This window comes from Notothenia coriiceps, unplaced genomic scaffold (assembly GCF_000735185.1).
Source record: "Notothenia coriiceps isolate Sejong01 unplaced genomic scaffold, NC01 NC01_scaffold00037246, whole genome shotgun sequence".
Classification (NCBI taxonomy): Eukaryota; Metazoa; Chordata; class Actinopteri; order Perciformes; family Nototheniidae; genus Notothenia; species Notothenia coriiceps.
In genome coordinates, this window is record NW_011369947.1 from 28,357,034 (window position 1) to 28,370,852 (window position 13,819).

At 40.4% G+C, this 13,819-nt stretch overlaps 1 protein-coding gene across 1 annotated transcript in view; it reads left to right on the forward strand.

Annotated features, from left to right (window-relative positions):
• The first annotated feature begins 4,010 nt into the window (after window positions 1-4,010).
• Window positions 4,011-13,819, forward strand: part of socs5b (suppressor of cytokine signaling 5b) — a 21,299-nt gene continuing 11,490 nt past the window's right edge. Inside the window, exon 1 of the mRNA XM_010795413.1 lies at window positions 4,011-4,354. The gene's annotated coding sequence lies outside the window, so the exon portion shown is untranslated. The remainder of the gene's footprint in view (window positions 4,355-13,819) is intronic.

Sequence of the window (13,819 nt, forward strand, 5' to 3'; positions counted from 1 at the left end):
CTTGGACTTACAAGTGATTGATCAGTGACTTTGCCTTAAGAAGGCTAGGCGCTGGGTCTTCTTGGGAGTAAGGCTGAGCCAGGGCTCGTAATAACTGTAAAGGCATGGTAACTGTAATTGGATTCGTTGTTGTCCATTTACACTTTATTACCCGCTTATTTTAGTCGGTATGTATATTTAATAAAAGATCTGCGCTTATGTTTTCTTTTGTGATTAGCATTTTATAAATGATAATGGGTGTTAAGTTCACTTTATTTGAATTAAGAGGTCTCAGTATATTTAAGTTTATATTTATTTTAGATTCATTGTATATGTTCATTAAAAAATGTTATTAAAAAGGCATGTACACATAAAAGATGACTATTGGATGATCATTGTCCTAGGATGTTATGTGTTATATCAAATATGTGAATTCTACTGCAGCTATGAATGTGCACGTTCTGCCAATGTTAATATTTTTCAGATCACCGCCAGTGTCAGTTTAAATATTGTGGCGGTTAGTATTGGACTACAAGATATGATGCTAAGCCTGTACATGGTAGTAGTTATTTTAAGTCATAAAATTGAGTCGGTTTGGGTCTCTGGATGTATGGGTTACAGCAATTTGTGCTTGGTGGCGTGGCCTGTGCCTGGTGGTGGGCATCAATGTGATATCTTTTCATAGCGCCCCTGGGAACTAACACCCACTATAGATATGAAGTTTATTACATGAATTTTTACAGGGTTAATTGAGCCACCTGTAATTGTTTACTAAGGCGAAACAATAATGTTTACTAGCTATGCTGTATCTAACAGCGCAATTGTCTACTTCAGGTGATGGCACAGCCACTGTGGTGTTGAATCTGAGACCACCACCACATCAGTCGAAATTCATCACACTTTAATACAAGTGGTTTAACAGCGTACTCGACATTCAGGGGATGTTGTCTGAAAATGGGACTATGTGCCCTGGCTAGCTGCCTAATGCAATGTCTGCCACTCTTTCACATGCACTTATGGCGTTTCTGCTGACATCCCGTCTGACAGCATTGGTTAGACCAATGGTAAAGCCAACCTCCTGGTTCCAACCGCCAGGTAAATACTGTTAAGTCGTCCAGCTATCTTTGCCATTGTTTGAACTGGTTTGGTGAAATAAGCGCTTCAATCCTTTGCAAATGATTGTTAAGCTGGAAATACTTAAGCCTCTTTAGATTAAATACTTGTTTTCCTGTGTATGGCAGTGTGTGCGATATTGTCATCACACCTATTGTCTTCTCAGAGATTCACAACTTCCGTCCATCCTCATGCACCACGGTAATAAGTATCATATCCTCATTGTGCATTGGTTTGCAGATTACGCAGCATAGATTTAGTGGTAGAGGTCCATGTGAACTAAAATTAAGTGTGAACACTCCTGTGCAGAAGAATCAGTGCTAATGCAATTCTCTCTCATTTCCTTTCATCAGCACAAATTAGATCAGAAGCTCTGAGATGTAAAAGCTAATGTGTTCGGACTGCTGGTGATTTCCCCTGAACTCACCCTCAGCTCCAGATAGACTACTACATTACTCATCTGACCACTTCCCACTTCCTTACTCCTCGTGTCAATGTGCTCGGCAAGGATCAGACTCCAGAGATGACCTCAATGTGTGGTTTGAGGTGACCTATGAATGCTCCTTTGGAGACGTTTTAATTGTTCCAAGCTTTTATTTTGGTTTTAGCTATGCCACATATTTACTGGGTTTGATATATTACACCGGTATCACGGCAAGACGTGAACATGTGACGGATTTACCATGCTGGGAGATCTACCAATTGGATCAAATATAAAAGTCAGCCGAATTAGTGTTGATACTGCAAAGAGACGTATTGTGTGAAAAGAAATGTAAGATGTTGTTTAATTGCTTATATATTTATGATCCACGTCACATTTTCAGTTTTGGCGGCAGTTCCTCATGTTTGTCTAGAAGTCTTCTAAGCAGGGCTCTATAAATAGAGAACTACGGCAAATATGTAATATTTAATGCAGCCGAACCGTGTATTACAATGCCGTTATGTGATGACTTTCAAAGAGAAAAGCAAGCACACTCGGAATAAAGTATTATTTTATTTAAAAAAAAATAATTTGGAATTCAAATCGCATAAACACCAAATCCCAGCGTGCATTGCGGCTAAACCATCCAATCATCGAGCTGAGGATCTTGCCAACGTCTGTTTCCGGTTTTGTTTATGACGGATGTATTTTGTTATACACACATTCCTTCACATTTAAATTTACATTAAAGTATTTTGTGAAGCCTTCTAACATGTTTTTAAATATAACTACGGTTGTAGTTGAAGAGTTTGTAAATTAACATGAACCGAAGCTGTTGCCTGGCAACGCAATCGCACAACGTCACGTCCGTTAATTCCATATCCACACGCATGGATTAACATCGATTTAATACATTAATGTAGCCTTTGTTTCTGCTAAAAGAGGTGTCGACCAGCTGGGGCAACAAGAAAATTGGCGTAATTGAGTGTGACTATTAAAAAATAAATCATTATTATATTAATATTGACAATAACAACCGACCGTTGGGGTAGCATTTGCTTGGCATTTCCGGGTATTTCTCCACTGGTTAACATGGGTTAACAATAACGTGTAACTGTCACGTTTGAAGGGACAAAATCGTGACATCTTCACGTCTCCCAGCATGGTAAATCGTCACATGTTCACGTCTTGCAGTGATACCAGGTTGGATATATATATATAATGCCACATCTTATTCTTAGAGAGTCTAAGGGTTTTACTTAGAGGGTTTCTATATGTGGGTCACTAGATTTACCATCCTACTATTTCTACAAATAACTGGATTTATCACTTCTTTGTATTTATAAACAGCTTTGTTCTGAACTGTGTAATAAAAGTGTGCAGGTTTGATCATGGCCTGATTAACCAGCTATATAGGGGGCCTTGGGGAAAACATTTCTTGATGGGTCCCTCTTGGCTTAATCTGCAGGGACTTGGTATTTGAACCCAAGGGTTGCCAGTTCTCCTCCCAATCGGACCAGTGTGGACTGGTAACTGCCAGTTCACCTCCTGGTCACTGCCGAAGTGCCCTCGAGCAAGGCACCATCACCGCTCCCCTCGCGCTGTACAATAGCTGCCCACTGCTAATGCAGAGGTGCAATTTCACTGTGTGTGCTCTACTGAATATGTGTGACAAAATAAAGAGGGTTTCATTCTCCAATTCTTCTTCTCAACCCACTTACTTTTGCAGTGTATACAGTTTTTCTATGTTGGGATTTAAATGTATTTCAGGAATATGAAACATTGGAGCGAAAACTGAAAACAGCAAAGGTTTCAAAATCATGCTATTAATACATGGACCTTCCTCAGGACAATTGGTTATCCAGCCTTGGGTAATTTGATATGGCAGGGGGACCATTGAGTGAGAAGAGTACAATTATTTACTTTTGAATCTCTATTAAATAAAAATAATAGTCAAATTAAACAGCATTTTCTTTATTCTGCATTCTCAGTTACTCCTAATGCAGAGCATTGCTTCTGGCTCTCTCTCTGATGACATCAGTAAGTAGCCTACTGTATCTTCATATTTATTATTAATACATTACAAACATATGTAAGTCCACTGTGTGAATAGAGTGTTGTATTAGCATATGTTCAGTATTTCTATAGAGAATATTACCAATATTCAAAGCCCTCACTTTTATATTACACTACTTCTACTATAGCAACATATTTTGACACTTTGTTATATCGTATTTACCGCAAAGTAGCACCTCTCGTTTGGAAGCACACAGACAGAGCACCGGCCTGGCTGTAACACCACTAGCATCACTTCACCTCTCCACGTTTCCAAGTAGCTGCCAGTGGAGAGCCACATCCTCCTCTCTCGCTCATTGGTGACACGAGACGCCCATCACGCGGAGTCAGCACCGGGGCATTCCCTTTCCGCATGCTCTGTCGGAAATGGGCGACTTTTCCCTTTACTCCATTGGACTGAGCCGCTGTCTGTCGGTTTCCATCACGCGTAACACCGTCCGCCTCTCCGGGTCTCTGTCTGCTGAGACCGCCGTCATATTGGCTGCTAGAAGCAGCAGCGACCACGGTAGAAAAGAAGACCCCCACCATGACGAAGAACGGGTTTTCGCGGCACCAAAAGAATAATACATATTTTTAAAGATATTTGATTAGTATTTAACGAATTCATTTTTAAAATATCGGGATGATACCGTCAAGTTTTCGCGTACCTTCAGTGCTTTCATCTGACACCGTGGTCCGCAAGGGGGATGTATGCCTGACTTCTCTTAATAGCCATTTTTTGCAGACAAAGAGAGCTGTTGAATAGGGCTTTCAAACGGCACAAGGGTAAGATATGAATTCGAGAAACACACCACTACTTGTCAAGCATGCGACCATTGGCTACTCTGCATATTCAAGCACTACAGCAATGCTTGAATTATTTGTGTATTTTTTGGGGTCGCTTTTTCACAAGCTAAAATGCTAACCTCGCTAGCTGGTTGGTTAGCCAAAGCTAACTAAAACGCTTGAAACTCCCATTCTAGGAAATGCTAACAGTTAGCATTTTTTGACAGCTCGTAAGCCTGAACCGCAAGTTAGCGAAGCAGTCTGGATTTAGAGCTACGATAGTTGTATGTGTGTTTCCAACCAGCATAGGGTAGTTTCGTTTTTTCCCCAAAAATGTTTAATCATATTTGACTGAAATCAAAAAGCAAACATGGCAAATGTGAGCCTAGTCAACGTTATCATCGCGGCTACATTTAGCGGTGTGTTGGGATTTGCTGTGGATGGTTAACGTGTTAGCAAGTCCGCTAACTTGGCTCAGAGCAGTGAAAAGTGGGGCCTCAAGAAACGTAAAGGCCTTTCAATAAACCAGATATAATAACGTCAGATCTGTCGTTGTGTTGCCTTTTATTGACATTAAACTGGTGCTAATATCTAAAACATGGCATGCTGTTAAACGTTAGTATAATGAAATGTTACTGTCCACGTCAATCTGTATACATCAAATTATTACAAAGGCAGTTTTGGTATGGTAGGGATGGATTAATGTAACGTTAGTTAACATGAACTCCATAAAGCGTTTGTCTTAAAATCCAAGTTACGGTATATTATTCAGTTCATTTTAATTGACTTACTTAGTTTTCTGCCTGATTTAAATTTGTTTTTAAATGATTACTCAGTGCACATTACTAATAAAGTGCAGAGTAATGATTATAAAAAAAACCATGGCATTAACAATGCAATATTTAGTTGCACAAATATATATTACTGTGCATATTTTGCCTCTATCTGAACTTTAGATTTTTTTCTAACTCAAAATACATGATGAAGAAAAAAAGTGAACATTTTGCAGTAAGTTGTCTATTTTTAAGTTTTTGCTGCTGTGATTCGAATTATAAGACTAATCTGTAAGACTGTGATTTATCTGTCATTTTCATACCCTGTGTTGCTTTCTGCCATCCCACATATCTTTCAGCATGCAAAACGCTGCAAGTATCTCATTAACTCTGGTTTGGTCTGAGCAGAGAAGGCGTCCTCCCTTAATCTTGTCTTCTCTACAGCCCTCTCTCAGATCAGTATGATCCCAGGAGAATGGGTGTGTTGGGCTGCCGAACAGCAGAAGTAGCCTAGTTCTGTTTCAAGGCGGCTCTACGTGGTTGTGGACTGGATCACACTTTTTGGTGTGGCCATTTTTATCCATGGCAACAGCATATTTTATCAGAATATTTAATTCTAGGGCAGAAATTGGTAATATGAAATGCATTGGTGTCCTGCTGGAGACAATTTAACTTTCAGGTGGTAACATAACTAAAATGATTTAATCTTGATTTATAACATTGACATTTTGGAGTGAAGCACCAAAACAGAACGTATGCGTTTTCAACCATACTGCAATTAAAGTCTGTTTTGGAGTTGTTTCTTGATTTGTAATAATAATGGACTCCAGCCAACGAAGCAGATTAGCTAACCAACACTCTGGAAGTGTATTTAGCCGTTAGTGGTCCTTTTTAGGAATGTCAACATCTTAACTTTTAATTGATTAAGCATTAAGAACATTTTTGTCCCGTTTCGCATATCACAGGCGAGCTGTGTGTTCAAAACAGCTGGACGTCACATAGAGTGTGCGACCTGATCAAAATGCAGTAAAGCTAACAAAAAGTGACATTAACATTTAATTAAATGTTAAGCGCTACAAAATGCTGCGTTAAAGCCTATTGTGTCAATGGTGCGCCAGACTCAAATGAAAGCACCCCTTTTCCTTCATTTTGCGGTTTTTTTTTCTTCTTACAAATGACTGGTTAATGAGTTTTGAGACATCTTACATTTTTACTCATATAGACCAATTTTCATGTTACTTTAAGCCTTCATTCTGCTCACTTGTAGGGTTAATCGTCTGAATTCTTTCTTTTTATTATCAGTTGACAGTGAAGCCTTAATGCATGTGTGTGTCTAAAGTGGACATCCTCATAGCAGTCTGATAAATACTGTTATTGTGTAATTCTGGTATAATCCAGCTTGTGGTAGCTAAGGATATGCTACTTTATTTTTTGTAAAAAATCCTACTTGAGTACCATTTAAGTTTTAGAGACCTTGCCCCCTATTAGCTCTTAGTCTGGGTCACTGGAACTTTTCCTTGTTTGTGTTTTTGAGGCGATTAGCAAGCTGAGGGATAAAACACAGCAACCCGGATGGAAAATAAGGCCTATCGAGATGTAGCTGATATAACGTTAGCCTCACAATTCCAGTTCATCTCAGAGGAAAGACAGCAGGGTGTCAGATGCCGTTTTAGATAGATAGTTCAGTGTTTTGATATTCGCAGGTGGGAATCACTTCTTGTGTTGGCAAATGTAGGTTGCGGCTGTTAAGACTTTGTGCTCCAACAATAACTTTGACAAATGAGGGACACTTGTTTGCATGTTTTGCTTTCCAAAATCAAATTGGCTGGACAAATAGTCCAAGTACATTTTAAACCATGTTGATCCTTTTTGCAAGAAACTTTCCCTTGCCTGTCTCGGTTAGGCCAAAATGATTTTATAAAGAGTTGTCAACATTGCACTTACTCTGCAGCGTGTGGTATTGTGGTAGAGATTAACTGCTTTAGTTTTAATTAGGCAGATTTTAGCCATATTGTTCTAGTCTAGAATATCAGCACACTTACACATTTGATTAACATTACATTCCAGTATCAAAATAGCTTGCCAATTTATTGTAGTTTCAGTGTCTGATAGGTTATTGAATATTGTTTTGCAGCATTTTGAATAGCATTAGCTTGTTCATAATTGACTCTGTTGCCATGACGCGAGGAACTATAATCAGACCCTGTGCTGCGTTGTTTTACATGTGACACGAATAGAACAATAAAAGGTGTTGCTTACCTTAATGAGGTAAACTGGTGGCAGCTCCTCTTGCATGCATCTAACCAGTTCATGGTGACTGCAGCTTTCACTATTGCTCAGTATCCTACTATTTCATTTACCAAGTAGGGGTCGATTATCATAAAGATATTTTGAATGTAGTTATGCCACATGTAAAAGGATTTGCAGAATCAATTATTTGATGGTGCATGCAAAAACAATTACCAATTTTCCTTCTTTTGACAAAGCAATTAATTATAAAAATAAACAGTTGAATTTAATCTAAATCTAACAAAAAAAGTATTCATTGCTGCTTTATGTTTCAGACAGGGGGGGGAGGAGAGGGTTAGGGTAGGCTGAATCTCATCTCTGATTGCATCAGCTATACCAACTACATAGTTATAGTATACAACAGCATTTAAAATATAAGTTAATTCATCTGACATTCATGCAGAAATTGAATTAATAAGCCTAATGTAATTACATCTATTGCTCCTCGCCACAGCTTGAAGCACTTTATCAACTGCAGTATTTTGGGAGTTAGTTTGCAAGTGGGTGTTGCAGTGATGACATGGGATTCATTTTTTATAGCAGACTTAAAGTTTAAAACAAATATTTGAAACAATTATTGCAAATTCATTTTATTGATTGTACTTTGTACCAACCTTATTGTTATAACTTGAATTTGCAGCAAACATATGCTTCTACTGTGGGATGGAATCCATCAGATTCTTAACACCTAACAAGTTTTCTCAATTTGCATTTGATTTCTCTTGATTTTATTTGTTAAAGTCTTAACATCACTGGGATTCATTTCAAGCCAATGGTGGTGAAAATCTGAATTTCTGTACAAGTACTTCTGAGAGCAAAAGGAGGACGTCTTAAGGAATATGACAATGTGCAAAACTTATCGAGGCTTATTATGCAGATGTCCACAGAACATGAGTCATGTAAGATACATTTGTCGTATCAAAAGATGTATCCCAGGCTGTTATTTTGTGGTATCCCCATACTTCATAACATGTCATATGTTTTGAGTACAAAGCCAGTCAATATGGGGGATGACAGTGACGTCATGAGTTTGTTAGTGATAGCCTTGGAACTGCCTTCAGCAATTCCACTTAATCTGCCACGTGCTAAAGACCACTTTGTTTCCTGTGCATCAAAGAACTCCCGTCTGTCAGCGCTGACTGTGCAAAGACATCACGTATTTTTGTCAATGTTACGAGACAAACTTGAGGCAGATCAACAAGATGTCTGGAAGTCAGATAGCTGCTTTTAGCCCAAAGGCAGATGGAAAAGAAAAGAAGTGGGAGGGAAAGAGACGGAGGGTCCAAAATCCTTTTGTTGTGTGCCTTTAGTTCATTGAATAGCACAATTAATGCTGACAGGGTTACTGATTCACATTTTCAATGCATTTGAGTGCATTTTCTTTCAAATGCTGCACATTGTGCAGTTTGTGCTGATGGATATAGCCAATGTTTGATTTAATCAGTTACAACTCAAGTAATAAATGTCCAAATGCAGTATTGCAACTTATTTAAGGAAGTAATAGCTACAACTTAAATGTTGCAAAGTGATTGTTCCTGGATATTTCGCATATTTGCAAGTTATTCAAGTATCTTATCCACACTACAGCTTCGACAGCTTCAAAAACGGTTTCCAACGCGTCTGCCCATTCACTTTGAATGGGGTGACGTCACGTTGCCTCGCTTTTCGCCGAACTGAATTGTGGGTAGCAGAGCGGAGCTTTCCTGGTTTCAGGCTGAAAATTGAGCAATTTCAATTTTGAAGCTTCTGAAGCTTTCGGTGGAAGCGTCATCCAATCAAATGTTTCAGGCTGCAGAAGATGAACTAGCCAATCAAACGCTGCTGGTTTCAGGGGCTGGGAGAATTCATGTGATTTGGTTGTTTGTCGAGCTTCAGACACGCCCGCCGGCAACTTTTTTTTGAAGCTGTAGTGTTGGACGGGGCGTTATCATTTGATGCAGTGATATGGTGGTTTTTCTAGCATGTGTCACCGCCCAGGTAAATCCTAGAAACAGTGTCTGAGTTACGGCCCGTCCACGCAGCTACGCTTTCAAAAAAGCTTGCCGGCAGGCGTGTCTGAAGCCTCGACCAAACAACCAGATCACATGAATCTCCCGCCCCTGACACACAGCAGCGGTTTGATTGGCTGAGAAGCTTGTACCTGGCATATGATTTGATTGGCGCTGACGTCTGTCCAGCCGAAAGTCAGAAGCTTCAAAAGTGAACATTGCTCATCTTTGCAGCCTGAACACGCCAGGAAAGCTCCGCCTGCTATTCCACATTTCAGTTCGGCGATATGTGGTTTCGCGCATTCGTGGATTCAAAAGTGAAGTATGGGCAGGACGCGTTGCAAACCGTTTGTTGTAACGCTTGTAGTTGGGATGGCCCGTTAGGAGAAGAAATGCTGCATTTTTGATTCCTCCAGTGTTTTGTTGTTCTACAGACCTCCTACCTGTGGTGACTTCGCTCCTCTATAAAATTAGCAAAAATCTGAACGCAGTTTGGTGCTGCTACTTCCAAATCCCTGTCAACATGTAGTTCGAGTGGATAAATCAGCGGTGTATAAAAGTTTCGTGTCGTTATCTGCTTCTGCCACAGGGAAAGTTTTTTGGTCAGGTCTAGACTGGCTCTGTAATACAGTACATACCAGCAGATCCTGGGTTCATTTATGAGCCTTTGTGCCTTTGTGTCCCTGCATGTCTGGCTCGGCAACTCCTAGCTCTGCTGTTCCAACTACTCAAGCTCCACCCACCTCTCAGACAGCTTTGTGCCCCCATTATATCACATCAACCATGTCAAATTACTAAGAACACAGGTAGTCTGGGAGGATTTAAATGAAGGACAATTCCTTTAGACCCTCTGTATTAAAGTTTGAGTCTTCGTCCACTGTGCTTTAATCTGTCTGTCTCCCTGTTATCTCCAGGTCCGAGGCTCCTATTTATGAAGAAAGTGGGCCAACATGTGGAGCAACCTGAAGAGCAGATGCCAGACACTCTTTCACAATCAACACGCTCAGACCCAGTGAGAGCAGGCTGTGGAGGCCTCTGTATGGCGTCCCTGTGTTGGTTGTTGAGCTTGGAGGTATGCTCGAGGTTGAGGCGGATATGCATCTATGGATCTTCCAGTCCCATTCCCGGAGCCTCCTGCTCATCTGTGTTCCGTTTGTGTTGTCACATGACGGGACTGGATCGTCATCACAATGTGTGTCGGACATCCTCAGATATGTAGAGATTACAATTGACAAGGACTTAGAGGTTTTTTTTATGACCTTGTGAGGGGGGGGATCAGGTGTGTTCCCTGGCTACCCGAATCGAGGACTCATTTATTCCCGTCGTTATGCTCCTATGGGGGGGCAAGAAAAAAACACTCGGTGTTCCAGCCGGAACAGAGCTCTCTGGAGCGACAGGCGGTGCTGGGCGCCTTGGCGGGGAAGCGGAGCCGCAGGACCGTGCGCGTATGAGGTCAGCCTCCATCCAGGAGATGAGGACTTTCGTATCCGGGAGGACGATCTGAACGCCCCGCTCTCTGCTCGACAGCGGCTCACGTGACACCGTCGGGGTCTGTCNTTTAACTTGAACTATATATTTATTTGTTGTTCCTTTCTTCTCTTTTCTTTCTTTCTTCACTATTATCTGTAAAGCGTCTTTGAGCACCTGTAAAAGCGCTAACAAATTAAATCTATTATTATTATTTATTATTAATGTCACAAAGAGTTGATGAGAGAGTTATTCAGATCTCTTCATACACAGGTTGTGGTGACTGGCTCCTACTGCCCCTACAGGCAGGCAGGTGTGGGATTTGTTTTACAAAGTATATATTTTTTGTATGTGGTTGATAAATGTTTTTCAGGCTTCCCCCTAAACAGCTGATTTCTGGTAACAGTTAGGCAAAGGTTTTATTAAAGAATATTGGCGTTGTACAATTCTTCCGACTGGAAAATAATTGACAATCCCTCTCCCAACACCCAATAATGTACAAAAAACACTGCAATTTCTACTTCAACGTAGACTCACTCACGATACTCATTGGGACACATTAGCAACATTTGAAAAAAACTAGGAAAAAGCATATTTTGCACCAGAACCTGTATTTGGCATTGAACTAGTGGTAAATGCTGTCTTTCAAACTAAATCTAATCATAGTGCAAATCGATGTCTGAGAAACTTGTCCTTGTCGTCTGTTAGTTCATTCAATTATATAACTTGTCTAAACGTTCAGCATATACACAAAGGACATGGAACAGCATCTGCACAAAAATGTATGTATCAGATTTACTTTATGTATAGTTTAAAGCTATAAAGTTCAAGTGTGCTCATTATGCATCTGTGCTTGGCATCAAAGACTAGAATTTCCACTAAGTGATAAGGGATCAAATATGATGCTGCTGCAAGAAAGTACACTGCGCTCAATGAATATAATTTGGAGGACTTTAGTTTGTTCCATAATATTTGTTTTACTCAAGGAAAGCTGAAGCCTCACAAGGTCTGCCTGCACCATCTGCCCTGTTCAATGATCTACCATGACAGAACATGGAAATAATTGTAAGCCACTTGGTTGGAGGCTTTTATTCAAAGCGCCTTACAGCACCATCAGTGTACCCATTTTTAGCTTTAGTGGTCACAGTGAAAACCCCTCTGGCAGTCTGAATAGGCATGAGATCCAGGCCATGTCTGAGGATGTCATTTTCTGGTTCCTTTAGTGTCGAGGATTTGTCTGTAATAGGAATGTGATGTTTCCTTGTGATTCTTTCCACATTGCGTATTGAAAGAGCTTGCTGTAAAGTCATTTTAACTGTCGATAATGTGTCAGACATGAGTAACTTTAAATATTTCCTCTTTGTATGTAATGCACCGTGATAATTTCCCATTTGGTTCGAGTACAGCGTTTTCAGTAAGCTATGCTTGACTGCATCTGTTTGCCTCTCTTCTTTTCCCTTCACCTTCATTTAATTTCTTTGTTCCTCAATTACACCGAGAGGGAAGCGAGTAAAGCTCTTTGAGGAATCCTACATTTTCCCATTTCATTGTGAGACAATCCATGGGGTTAATAAGCGTCACAAGGTGCTGCTGGGGAAGAGAGGTGAATCAATAACTCGATAGAAGGTGTTCAAGACAAAACAAGGGGTCCTGCGGCTGTGGTGCAGCTGAGGTGATTGAATCTGACGTGTTTTATTACAAGTCCTGGCATGGTGCTAACAGCCGCAAGGCCTTTCACCCCAACCCCTGCCAGACAAATGCTATCTATCCGAGGGCGCTGATAAGATGGTCTAACCTGCGCCTTAAATCAGCCAGTCTCCCCAGCCTTCAGGAAAAAGTCAAAATCACTCCGTACTATTCACTTACATTTTAATTCTAATTAAATCCAAGCATTTGAGTATGCAGTTCTCCAATGTGTTTGTATGCTTCTTTTCACATGTAATTATATTTATAATATTTCAGCCCTGTGTCACTAAAGGGTTCACTTTTTTTCCTGTTTTAAGTCTGTTCTTGTTGATTTCCATGTTTACCCTAAAGTGATAAAGCAAATATGCATGTGTTGTTCTATTGGTTGAAGAAAAAAGCATACCATTCATGTTTGAAGACCGTTTGTCAACCTGTTGGGTAACAACACGTTCTCACTCCCAACCCGTCACATATTGACGGACGGTCAGGGCCCTTCCCCGTCACTCTATTACGTACAGCGTACCCCTTGGAAGTCAGTTTTCAACGGGCAGGGCGTCCCATAGACCTTCATAGACCTCCCATAGCGTTGGTAATATACGCCATGAGAACGTTCCCCGGCTAATGCTACCCCGACGGTCGGTTGTTATTGTCAATATTAATATAATAATAATTTCTTTTTTAATAGTCACACTCGATTTCGCCGATTTTCTTGTTGCCCCAGCTGGTCGACACCTCTTTTAGCAGAAACAAAGGCTACATTAATGTATTAAATCGATGTTAATCCATGTGTGTGGTTGTGGAATTAATGGACGTGCCGTTGTGCGATTGCGCAAGCAATCATTTACAAACTCTTCAACTACAACCCTAATTATATTTAAAAACATTTTAGAAGGCCTCACACAATACTTTAATGTAAATTTAAATTTAAATGTGAAGGGATGTGTGTAATGTGGTGATTATTATTCACCCGCGGATCTATGGGTTTGGGTATTGTTGCGCACGGACAATATAGTTAACCGGACTTCCTGTTGATGTGAAATCCGAAAACATTTTTTNGAGCTTCAGACACGCCCGCCGGCAAACTTTTTTTGAAGCTGTAGTGTGGACGGGCCGTTATCATTTGATGCAGTGATATGGGTTTTTCTAGCATTTGTACCCCAATAAATCCAGAAACAGTGTCTGAGTTACGGCCCGTCCACACTACAGCTTCAAAAAAAGCTTGCCGGCAGGCGTGTCTGAAGCTCGACCAACAACCAATCACA